This window comes from Mustela erminea, chromosome 19 (assembly GCF_009829155.1).
Source record: "Mustela erminea isolate mMusErm1 chromosome 19, mMusErm1.Pri, whole genome shotgun sequence".
NCBI lineage: Eukaryota > Metazoa > Chordata > Mammalia > Carnivora > Mustelidae > Mustela > Mustela erminea.
Window position 1 is genome coordinate 17,693,859 of NC_045632.1, and position 13,673 is coordinate 17,707,531.

Here is a 13,673-nt window from a genome sequence, read left to right on the forward strand (position 1 = left end):
ACATCAGACACAAAGACAGCATGTCAGATGACTGCATTTATATGAAAAGTCTAGAAAAAGAAAAATAGAGATTAGTGTTTTCTGGGGGCTCAGGTGTGAGGTGGAAAATAGAGGGGTAAGGAGATTCTTTTTGGGGTGATGAAAATGTTCTAATATTGGTTGTGGTGCTATGTGCATATATCTGAATATACTGAAAAAACACAACAGTATACTGGTGAATTGTATGGTATGTCAATTATACATCAATTTTTAAAAAATGAAGCAGCAGGGCAAAGTCCATCAGTGGTTCACTGATGGGAGAAGCAGATTCCAAAGAAGCCAGAGCTAGGAGATAAAGGAGACTATTACAATAAACATGCGTTACAGCTACCAATTTACTTGAATTGACGCAATTCTTTTTCTCCTTCTATCTTCCTGCTTTCAAACTCCTCTTGCTGAACTCACACACAAAATATATTCAGTAAAAGGGACAACGGACAGACCTCTGGGAACAGAGTTCTCCAGTAATAGATTCAGAGCAGAGAACATTCTGCATTGATGTAGGGAGAGAGTGCAGCAGAAAGGTTTCTAGCCAGTCCACCATCTGGTTGATGTAGATTGGACGAGGGATTATGACACTCACACATGCCCTGGGGAGATCTTCCTCCCTCATCCTACACCTTCTAGAGCTGAGGAGGAATGACATCATCCACACTAGAACCTCTTGCCTGGCTACCACAGACAGAAAGTAGAAAACAGAACTAACCAACCCCAGCAAGCCCCACACAGACTCTCGGACTCCTTGTTGTATATATCCCTGAAAGAGGTGTGATCTTCAAGTATGATAATGGATTGGTATTTTTTTCTTCTTAATTTTACTAATGTTTGCTTTATATACTTTAAAGTTACGTTTCTGTCAAAACAAAATATTTTATCTTCCTCTAAAAATAATCCCTTTATTATTAATGAACTATGCTCCTTTATCATTCATAACACTCTGGTTTCAAAATGTACTTTGGAGATACCAATATACTTTTACAAACTTTCTCACAGTATTAGTTTACTATATCTTTTTAAAATTTTTTTCTTTTTAAAGACTTTATTTATTTGAGAGAAAGGACACAGGGGAGAGTGAGAGGGTGAAGCAGGCTCCTCCATGAGCAGAGAGCCCAATGTGGATCTTGATCGAGGACCCTGAGATCATGACCTGAGCCAAAGGCAGACACTTAACTGACTGAGACACCCAGACACCCCCTTTCTATTTTTTAAACTTCAATATATCAGAATTCTTTTATTTAAAACACCTCTTACTGAAAATAGCAAATAGCGCTTTAAAAAAAAAAAAATTCCAATCTGACACTACCTTTAGTTTGGAGTATTTAGTCCTTTTACCTTTAAAGTGCCTTTTTAAAAAAAGATTTCATTTATTTATTTGACAGATCACAAGCAGGCAGAGAAGAAGGCAGAGAGAAAGGAGGAAGCAGGCTCCCCGCTGAGTAGAGAGCCCAATGCAGGGCTCGATCCAAGGACCCGAGCCAAAGGCAGAGGCTTAACCCACTGAGCCACCCAGGTGCTGCTAAAGTGCTTTTCACAGGATTTAATAAGCCTGTTACCCTTTTGGTTTTCTATCTGTCCCATCTGTACTTACTACTCTCTCCTTTTCTCAACTTTTTTGGATTAATCAAATTTATTATCCCATTCCATTCCACTATTAAAATTCCCACTATACATCCTCATATAATTTTTTTACATGGTTACTTACACTTAAGCATGTACACTCAATCAGAATAAAATTGCCCCAAATAAGTGAAAATTGATGGAGGGGGGAGAGTCTTACTTCTTTTATGTATAAAGCGCAAATATACACACAGCACATAAAGAGATACACAGGGTATATGTATCTGTGGTTCTAAACTGTCATAGGGGAACTCAATTAGGAAAAAAACAATGTCTAAAGATGTTTCCTCTGGAGGGCAATAGGGAAAAGAAGTTTGCCAGGTGCCCCCAGCTACACTGTATCAATTTGACCCCTAGAGGGGCTTGAAAGGGAGTAGCTCAATTACACCACATAGCTGCTCCCTGCCTATGCTTGACCCTCAGTAAAAACCAGGGACACCAAAGCTCAGGTGAGATTCCATGGCTAAACTTCACATGTATTCTTACAAACTGTTTCTGGGAGAATTAAGCACTACTGTGTGACTCCAGTGGAAGCTCACATCTGGGTTTTCCTGCTCTTCAGCCTATGCGAATTTTCTCCTCACTGATATGAAACTATATCCTTTCATAACCACCATTTTTCCTAATTTTGTAAGCCCTAGCACATCATCAAATTTAAGGATGGTTTTGGGGAACTCCCACAAACCATGGCTTTGGTGTAACCTGGTCAAGACCTTCTAGCTTTGGGGTTGTCTCCATAATATCTTTCTTCAAGAACTACAAAGGTACACTGCCTCATTTTTTTAAATAGTTCTTACCATACCCTAGCAGAGTTTTAGTCCTATTCATAGTTTATATTTACACAACCAAGTATAAACAAGGGATGGAAACTATGTCTCTTAATGTAGGCACTTAATAAATACCTGATGTTCGACTTATTTTTATTTTTAAGAACTTAATTATTTATTTGACAGAGATCACAAGTGGGCAGAGAGGGAGGCAGGGGGCGGGGGCTGTGGGGAAGCAGGCTCCCTGCCAAGCACAAAGCCCGATGCAGGACTCTATCCCAGGACCCTGAGATCATGCCCTGAGCCAAAGGCAGAGGCTTATTAACCCACTGAGCCACCCAGGTGCCCACTGATATTTGACTTATAAATGCAACTTCTAGAAATTCTTAAGAAACATAAAATTCTATCATAAAGATCTATGTATATTACAAAGTAGTTTATGATAATTCTAAATATCTAAGATTAGGCAATAGGTTAAATAAAATATGGTGAGCTATATGTTATCACTCTATGGATCTCTGACATTGATCCATATTAAATGTTGATGAAAAACGTTTTTTGATGAATTAGACATCAGATTTAAAAAGAGATTAGAGGCTGGATACTGTCATAATAAAGAACATAGCATCTGTCATCCAAAATTCAGTTTGTTAACTTTATCTTTGGTTGTTACTGTGTAGCTTTTTACTACATTACTTAACTGACTTTATTTCCTCATCAGCAAAATGGGAAAAACAAGAGACCTACCTCAAAGTGTTCCTCTATGTATCAAATGAAATAAAACATAAAGCACTTTCAGTGGCATATAATAAACACCAAATTACACCAAGTAAAAGTTGCCCATTAATTAATGAACTTGTAAAGAATATTTCATGTCCCTTGTTTCATAATCTTTTAAAATTCCCTTTGTGCTTCTTTTTCTTACAGTAAAATTTGAAATTCTTAAGCTGTGCTTCCATGTCGTGTTAACTCAGTTCAGTGTCCAGTCTTCAGATTTCAATTCTTCCTCATTAATATTTGTCACAAAGACACTCAAAAAGCAAAGGAAGACATATATTCTTGCCCTCCACATAAGGCTGCACACATATAGCCAGCTCAAAGAATGTGATCTAATAAGTAACGACTCAAGCATAATAATAAAAGGCTCAATCTTGTTCCTATGTCCAACACAGGAGTTACTGCATACTTATTTCTGTTCCCATAAATCTGTCCTTTCAAGTATAATGTGTATAATGATGTGTGTATGACACCTGGGTCTCCCAGATCATTCCTATGTCCTATGAAAGAAACCACAATCTTTAAAAAATATGAAATTCTGAATAGCAGTCTTAATTCATATTTTGTTACCCTGGTCACTGAAATTCCAAAAGTTTTGAATACTTGGATGTGTCAAATCACACGGTGACCATTGCCAGTATCTACTTATAACTACTTGCCTAGAAATATGGAAAAACTGTAACTTTGTCTCTTTTATGTGGCAAATCCATGTGCCAAATTTCCTGTTGGCAGAAACAAAATAAAAAACATATCCAGATGCAAATACCCTCAACAAAACAGCAAAATGAATTCAACAATATATTAAAAGGATCATATACTATGATCAAATGAGATTTATTCCAAGGATGCTAGGATCCTTCCATATCTACAAATTAATCGACTAACACACAATGAAGGATCAAAAAAATGAAGGGTAAAAGGATAAAAAAGAATAAAGCCACATGATCATCTCAACAGATGCAGAAAAAGACATTTGACAAAATTCAACATCAGTTTGTTAAAAATGCAACAAAGTGGGTACTGGGTGGCTCAGTGGGTTAAGCCTCTGCCTTCAGCTCAGGTCATGATCTCAGGGTTCTGAAATCGAACCCCCTACTGGGCTCTCTGCTCAGCAGGGAGCCTGCTTTCCCTGCTCTCTCTCTGCCTGCCACTCTGCCTACTTGTGATCTCTGTCCATCAAATAAATAAAATCTTTTTTTTAAAAATAAATAAATAAGCCAATTAAATCTTCAAGGTTTACTTGTTTGAATTTTGTTTTTTATTTTTCCAACGCATTTGGTGGCAGCAGTAGAATCTAAAGAGAACTACTGGCATTTGGGGAAAATGAGGAACATAGGTGTGGCAGCCCTTGAAACCATCTAAATTCACTGTCTTGCCATTTCCAAAGCCTGCTGGTTAAGTCCCTTCTTAGTTTGAGTTCTGCTCTTTTTGCATTTGAGCAACCAATCTAATTGGCTTTTAATCCAGGTTGAACAGGTCAGTCTAGACTGACATGAGGCTCTAACAGAGCTATTCCTTAGTCCTTGGTTCAGTCCGCAATTCCATGTCGGAATCTCTTCCCCAGTTCCAGTCCACAGTCCTCGTTTACTACCTTTCTCCATTTCTAATATGCTGTCTTCTAGTTTGGTCCATGCTGGAATTGCTGGTGGTACACAACTTTCTCTTGGCCCGTCCACCATGACATCTCTTGGTTACTGTCGGTATGTTAAGGTACACACTTGTTTCTCTTGTTTATGGAAATAAATGCTTAGCTGATGGATCTTTAAATTCCAAAGAGTTTAGCATTCCACCTTCTGGCACACTTGCTTATTTTATATCTAAGATCTATGGCCCTGGAAGCTATAAAAATCTACCTGCTTGGTTTGAGTCCTAAAGAACTTGGCTTGGTAACCATCCAGCTGGGAACCCCAGAATAAGGCTAGACAGAAATGGGAGTTGTACCTCATTTGCATCTAGACATGGCTGGGCAGAAATGTGGGTTAATTCCATTTGTGGTTAGGGTCTTATCAAACTGCTGCCAGCCCGGGAAATAATACAATGTAGAAATACAGTGGTCATGACAAGAAACAATCCAATTGTGTAAGATCATTTAAGTGCACTTGAAAGCAAGGCTTTCCAAATTAAACAGAACTGGCAAGGAGAAGCCCCCCAACAGTTTAAAAATTCCAAAATAGTGTCATTAAAAGATTAGGCTGGGGCGCCTGGGTGGCTCAGTGGGTTAAGCCGCTGCCTTCGGCTCAGGTCATGATCTCAGGGTCCTGGGATCGAGGCCCACATCGGGCTCTCTGCTCAGCAGGGAGCCTGCTTCCTGCTCTCTCTCTCTCTGCCTGCCTCTCTGCCTGCTTGTGATCTCTCTCTGTCAAATAAATAAATAAATAAATCTTTAAAAAAAAAAAAAAAAAAAGATTAGGCTGAAGAAGCCTGGAAAAAATTAAATATGTAAGAGGTACCTACAATAAAACACTGTAAGACTTAACTTCTAGGGCTCCCCTCTAACCTCCTTTGAGGGCTCATTCTACCAATCTGCTGAATTATTTACCCACTGGGAAGATTACATAACTGTAAGTAAAAGTCGGCCAAGTTAGTGGCCTTAGAGGCACCCCATTACCACCTTCAAAGGAGGGCCCCTCCCAGAGTTGACAGAAGTGAGGGATTTTCTGGTAAACTTACACATTTTCCTTTAAACAGTTAAGGGGAAACTCTGGTAGATATCAGAGCCTACAGAGTTGATCCTAGAAAAACTGGCAGAAGCCAGTAAAGGGGGGAAATTCTTACCAGAATCACTTCTTCTGAATCTCTATCTGTAATGCCCAGTTGAAAGGAAAATAAAATTTCACATCATCTCCTTCTTTCCAAATCCATATTGATCCTTTGTCTCTCAGGGATGCTACTGCCTTCTTGCGTATCTGGTTGTGTGAGACTGGGCTTGGCTTTCTGCCTGCCTGGGATGAGCAGGTTGTTGGTTCTTACTCTTGGCTATATTTGGGAGTAACTCTGGATTTGGGGAAGGTACTATCCTTTACATGCTCTTTGTTGACCGTCTTAGACCGAAGGCAGGTTATTCAGTACTGCCAGAAATATTTAAAATTGGCACTATTTACCCATGAAGAAAGAAGCAAATTGAGGATAATATAGTTGGATAGGTGGATCAACCTACAGTGTCAATTTAAGTTACAAGCCAATTCTCTGAGGAACTGAGAGCAACTATCCTTACAAATCCTTTGGACAACAAAAGTCAGCCTTTTTTTTTTTTTCTTTTGAGATTTTATTTGAGAGAGACAGAGAGAGAGCATGAGCGTGGCAGAGGGTGAGGGTGAGGATGGAACCCGATGGAGGGCTGGATCCCAGGACCCTGGGATCATGACTTGAAGTGAAGGCAGATGCTAAACTGACTGAGCCACCCTGGTGCCCCAAAAGTCAGCTTTAAAGGCAATTCAAAATTCACCTAATCCTTACCAATTCCAAAACTTCCCTGGTTTATCTCAGAAGGCTTGTAAATTACTGGCCTTGGGAAACCAAAGGCCTTCTTGGAAGCATTTATATTCTTTCTCTGTCCCTAAAAGTTACATCTCTTATCATGTTTTTGAAATACAGACCTGACACTGAAAGAAAGAAAAAGGGAAAGAAGCCTTTTAAAAATAGAGACTGCTGGGGTGCCTGGGTGGCTCAGTGGGTTAAGCCCCTGCCTTCGGCTCAGGTCATGATCTCAGGGTCCTGGGATCGAGTCCCGCATCGGGTTCTCGGCTCCGCGGGGAGCCTGCTTCCTCCTCTCTCTCTCTCTGCCTGCCTCTCTGCCTACTTGTGATCTCTCTGTGTCAAATGAATAAATAAAAAATCTTTAAAAAAAAAATAAATAAATAAAAATAAAAATAGAGACTGCTAAAAGGGCCCTTGTACCCAAACTTTAGCACAACCTCTTTAAGATTAGTTCCAGGGACAAAAACATCTTAAAATTTTTGTCCACAAATATTAGTAACTATACAGTCTTTGCATCTGTGTGTTTGTGTCTATGTCCATATACAGTTGTAAATGTATATGGATGTATATGAGATAGTCTACCTCCAGATGGTATTACTAAAATTAATTTGTAAAAGCCCTATTCAAGTGAAGCACTTGAAAGTATGGGCCATTTCATAACTCTCAGAAAGACAGATACTGGGGCGCCTGGGTGGCTCAGTGGGTTAAGCCGCTGCCTTCGGCTCAGGTCATGATCTCAGGGTCCTGGGATCAAGTCCCGCATCGGGCTCTCTGCTCAGCAGGGAGCCTGCTTCCTTCTCTCTCTCTCTCTCTCTGCCTGCCTCTCAGTGTACTTGTAATTTCTCTCTGTCAAATAAATAAAATCTTTAAAAAAAAAAAAATAAGAAAGAAAGATACTAACCCAAATGTTTTTTGAGTTTATGTTATCTGGAGAAACAGTCTATATGAAAGCTAATTTAAGGTTGACGTTTTAATTAAAATAGGCAAGTCTTCAGAGTTAGCATTAAATATAAAACTTTTATTCTACCTGGTTTACTAGCCAAGTAAGTTCATGTTATCTCTTACAAACTCCATCAACAAAAAGTAACAGCTTGGGGAAGACTTCCAGGAAAGACCGTGGAGCAGGAGGATCCTAAAGTCACCTCAGCCCATGGATACAACTGGTAACAGTGCAAATAACCCAGAAAACGACCTGAAGATTGGCAGAACAAATTCCACGACTAAATGTAGAGAAGAGGCCACACTGAAGAGGGCAGGGAGCGCAGAGATGGAGTGGGAAGCTAAATCCTGCAGGACTGACGCAGGAAGGAGGGAGCTGCAGATGCGGAGAAGGGCAAGAAACAGACTGTCACACTGGGGGGCCTGCACAGGGAAGATGAATCCCCACAACATTTGGCTTTGAAAGTCAGAGAGGCCAAATATCATGAGTTCTTACATCCAGAAGAACTTAAAAGCCTAGAACTTCAAAAATCAGCAGGCTCAGCTCTGGGAAAGGCCAGAGGGTGATACGAAGCTGAGTCCCTGCCCCTAAAGAGTCAGTTTAACAGACAGGCCCACTGAGGTGCAGCCTAGAAGCAGCAGTCTGAAAGAGGCCTGGGCAGTACATGAAGGAGAGCAAGTTACTAATCTCAGGGGTTACTGGGGGACTTTTCCAGGAACAAAGGAGCTGGCAGATACCATTTCCCTCTGCCGGCCCCAGCATTGTGGGAACCTGGGCAGTGTAGGTTCACTACCTAATATGTTTACACTATGTCCTGCCCCCTCCAGCCAGGCCTCTCTCAGTCTCTGAACTGTGGGTCCCCTCCCCAAGAGACTGACACAAACCTTGCCAATACTGCGTCTTCTGACCTCTTGCGGAGGATGTGGGCACCTTGGTACAACTGCACCCCTGACCTGAGTGACCTTGCAGGGCACTCACTTCCCTGGTCTCTACAGTGGCTGCAAGTTCCCTCTGGAAGAGGACCAGCACCACTTTGTTAAAAATGCATGTTTCACCCACTACTTTCAAGAGAAAGCAACATAGCTGACTTCATAACACACAAAACAGACATAGAGAGTTGGGCAAAATGAGCACACGGCAAAATGAGTTGGGCAAAATGAGAGTTGGGCAAAATGAGCGTAGGTCTCAAATGAAAGAACAATAAAAGTATAGTGGGGTGCCTGGGTGGCTCAGTGGGTTAAGCCTCTGCCTTTAGCTCAGGTCATGATCTCAGGGTCCTGGGATCAAGCCCTGCTCCCTGCCTAGCAGGGAGCCTGCTTCCCCCTCTCTCTCTGCCTGCCTCTCTGCCTACTTGTGATCTCTGTCAAATAAATAAAATCTTTTTTAAAAGTACAGCAATAAACATAAGCAAAATGGAGATACGTAATATTCCTGATAGAAAATTTAAAATAAGGATTATAAAGACTCGTTGTACTTGAGAAGAATCCAGGACCTCAACAAGACTCTTAATACAGAGATAAAAAAGAAACAATCAGGGCACCTGGGCGGCTCAGCTGGTTAAGCGACTGCCTTCGGCTCAGGTCATGGTCTTGGGGTCCTGGGATCGAGTCCCACATCAGGATCCCAGCTCCATGGGGAGTCTGCTTCTCCCTCTGACCTCCCCTCTCATTCTCTCTCACTCTGTCTCTCTCTCTTAAATAAATAAATAAAACCTTTAAAAAAAATCAGAGATGAAAAACACAGTAACTGAAATTAAAAATACACTTAATGGAATAAATAGTAGGCTACAGGAAGAAGAGAGCTGAATTAATGACCTGGAAGACAGGGTAATGGAAAGAAATCAAGCTAAGCAAGCTAAGCAAGAAAAATTAGTGCAAAATGAGAACAGATAAGGGAGCTCAGCAACTCCACAAAGTATAATAACATTCACATTATAGGAATCCCAGAAGAGAAAAGGGAGCAGAAAACTTCCTTAATCTCGGGAAGGAAACAGATATCCAGATCCAGGAGGCACAGAGATTCCCCCAACAAAATCACCACAAGGAAATTTACACCAAGACACAAAGTAATTAAAATGGCAAAAAGTAGTGATAAGGAAAAAAAAAATTAAAAGCATCAAGAGAAAAGATGACAATTACATACAAGGGAAATCCTATAAGGCTATCAGGGGGGTTCTCAGCAGAAATATTCCAGGCTAGAAGGGACTGGCATGATAATATTCAAAGTGCAGAGAGGGAAAAACCTGCAGCCAAGAATACTCTACCCAGCAAGGCTATCATTCAGAATGGAAGCAGAGATAGTTTCTCTGAAAAACAAAAACTAAAGGAGTTCATGACCACTAAACCAGCTCTACCAGAAACATTAAAGGGAATCTTTGAGTGGAAAAGAAGACCATAAGTAGAGTATGAAAAGCATGAAACACAAAAGCTGTAAAATAAGTATATCTATAAAACTCAGTCAATGGATTTATAAAATAAAATAATATAAAACATTACATCGTATACCTAAAATGTCAGGATAGGAAGGAGTAAATAGATTCAAACTTAAGTGATCATCAACTTTAGATAGACTTCTTTTTGCAGAAGATGTTATGTACAAACCAAATGATAACCACAAATCAAAAACTAGTAATAGATAGGCAAAGAATAAAGAGAAAGGAACCTAAGTATATCATTAAAGAAAACCAGCAAACCATGAAAGAGAGCAAGAGAAGGATCAGAGAAAACCTACAAAAATAACCACAAAACAAGTAACAAAATAGCAACATATACATATCTATCAGTAATTACTTTGAATGTAAATGGAGTAAATGCTCCAATCAAAAGACAAAGGGTAATGGAATTTTTTTTAAAAAAGGCCCATTTATATGCCTATAAGACTCATTTTATTTTTTATAAAGATTTTATTTATTTATCTGACAGAGCAAGAGATCACAAGTAGGCAGAGAAGCAGGCAGGCAGAGAGAGAGGGGGGAAGCAGCCTCCCTGCTGAGCAGAGAGCCCGATGCAGGGCTCAATCCCAGGACCCTGAGTACATGACCTGAGCTGAAGGCAGAGGCTTAACCCACTGAGCCACCCAGGCATCCCAAGACTCATTTCAGACCGAAAGTCACCTGCAGATTGAAAGTGAGGGTATGGAGAAATATTTATCATGTAAATAGATGTCAACAGAAAGATGAGGTAGAAATACATCAGACAAAACAGACTTTAAAATAAAGACTGCAACAAGACACAAAGAAGGACACTATATAACAATAAAAGGAACCATGCAGCAAGAGGATACAAGAACTATAAATATGCACCCAACATGTTAGCATCCAAATACATAAAACAGCTAAAAACAAACATAAAGGAACTGATAGTAATACAGTAATAGTAGGGAACTTTAACACCCCCATTTTGTCAATGGACAGATCATCCAAACAGAAAATCAAAAAGGAAACACAGCTTTGAATGATACCCTGGATAGTGGATGGTTGTAACAGAAATATTCAGAACATACCATCCTGAAACACCAGAACACACATTCTTTTCAAGTGCTCATGGTACAATCTCCAGAACAGATTACATATTAGGACACAAAACATGTTTCAACAAATTCACAAAAACTGAAGTCATACCATGCATCTTTTCTGACCACAAAACTATGAAACTGGAAATCAACCACAAGAAAAAAATCAGGAAAAAGCACAAACACACGGAGGCTAAATAACATGCTACTGAACAATGGATGGGTCAAGCAAAAAACCAAAGAAGAAATCAAAATTATAGAGGAATAAATGAAAATAAAAATAAAATGGTCCAAAATTTGGGGGATTCGGGAAAAGCAGTTTTAAGAGGGAAGTTTAACGCAATACAAGCATACCTTGAGAAATAAGAAAAATCCCAAATAATAACCTAGCCTTACATTGAAAGGAGCTAGAAAAAGAACAAGCAAAATCCAAAACCCACAGAAGGAAAGAATAATGAAGAAATGAAGATTAGGGCAGAAATGAGTGATCTAGAAACTAAAATCAGAAACAAAACCAAAAGAACAGATTAGTGAAACCAGGAGCTGTTTCTTTGAAAAGATCAGTAAAATTGATAAGCCTCTAGGAAGAATCATCCCAAAAAGGGACTCAAAAAGAAAAGAAAAGAAAAAAAACAAAACAGAAATAAGAGAAATAACGACCAGAAATATAAACACTGTAACAGAATATTATGAAAAATTATATGCCAATGAATTGGATAACCTACAAGAAATGGATAAATTCCTAGAAATATATAAGCAGGAAGAAATAGAAAATCTGAACAAAACAATTGCTAGCAATGAAAATGGGTCAGGAGGGGCGCCTGGGTGGCTCGGTGGGTTAAAGCCTCTGCCTTCGGCTCAGGTCTTGATCCCGGGGTCCTGGGATCAAGCCCCACATCGGGCTCTCTGCTCAGCGGTGAGCCTGCTTCTCCCCTCTCACTCTGCTTGCCTCTCTGCTTACTTGTGATCTCTCTCTGTCAAATTAAAAAAAAAAAAAGGATCAGGAATGCCAAAAAACCTCCCAACAAACAGAAGTCCAGGACCAGATGGCTTCATAGGCAAATTTGACCAAACATTTAGGGAAGAGTTAATACACTTCTCAAACTATTTCAAAACATGGACAAGGAAGGAAAACATCCAAATTCTTTCTATGAGGCCAGCATTACCCTGATACCAAAACCAAACAGACACCACAAAAAAAACAGGACTATAGGCCAATTATCTCTGATGAACGTACATGCAAAAATCATCAACAAAATATTAACAAACCAACTCCAACAATACATTACAGATAATTCACCATGATGAAGGGGGGTTTATTCCTGGGCTGCAAAGGTGGTTCCATATTTGCAAATCAATCAGTGTGGTATATCACATCAATAAGAGAAAGAATAAAAACCATATGATCATTTCAACAGATGCAAAAAAAGCACCTGACAAAGTACAGTATCCATTCGTGATAACCTTCCACAAACTAGTTTTAGGAAAAATACTTCAACATAATAAAGGCCATGAAAAACCCACAGCTAACATCACACTCAGTAGGGAAAAACTGAAAGCCTTTCTAAGATCAGAAACAAGAAAATGATGTCCACTGTCACCACTTTTATTCAATATAGTACAGAAGGCTTAGCCATAGAAATCAGACAAAGGAATAAAAAGCATCCAAATCAGTAAGGAAAAGAGTATAACTTTACTATTTGCAGATGACATGATACTATATATAGAAAACCCTAAAGACTCCACCAAAAAACTACCAGAACTGAAAATGAATTCAGTGAAGTTGAAGGATACAAAATCAATGGGCAGAAATCTGCTGCTTTTCTCTACACTCAGGAGAAAAAGAAATTTTAAAAATAATTCTATTTGCAACTGCAGTGAAAAGAAGAAAAATACTGGTAATAAACTTAAGTATAGAGGTAAAATACTTGTACTCTGAAAAGTAGAAAACAATGATACAAGAAACTGAAGATGACACAAAGAAATGTAAAGGCATTCCTTGCTCATGATGGAAAAACAATTACTGTTAAAATGTCCATACTACCCAAAGGAATTTACAGATTTAATGCAATCCCTATCCAAAATACCAACAGCATTTTTCACAGAACTAGAACAAACAATCCTAAAATTGAATGGAAGCACAGAAGACCCCAAATAGCCAAAGTAATCTTGAAAAAGAACAACAGATTGGAAGTATCTCAATTCCAGACTTCAAGTTATATCATAAAGCTATAGTATTCAAAACAGTATGGTCTTGCTTAAAAACAGACAATGATCAGTGAAACAGAATAGAAAGCCAGAAATAAACCCACAACTATATGATCAGTTATTCGACAAGAGAAAAGAGACTATCCAATGAGACAAAGATAGTCTCTTCAACAAATGGTGTTGGGAAAACTGGACAGCAACATGCGAATGAAAGAAACTGGGCCACTTCTTACACCATACAAAAAAGTAAACTCAAAATGAATTAAAGACCTAAATGTGAAACCTGAAACCATAAAAATCCTAGAAAAGAGTATAAGCGGTAATTTCTCTGACGTGTG

At 39.2% G+C, this 13,673-nt stretch overlaps 1 protein-coding gene across 4 annotated transcripts in view; it reads right to left on the minus strand.

Annotated features, from left to right (window-relative positions):
• ZNF260 (zinc finger protein 260) overlaps positions 1-13,673 on the minus strand; it is a 138,184-nt gene that overhangs the window by 82,814 nt on the left and 41,697 nt on the right. The window lies entirely within an intron of this gene.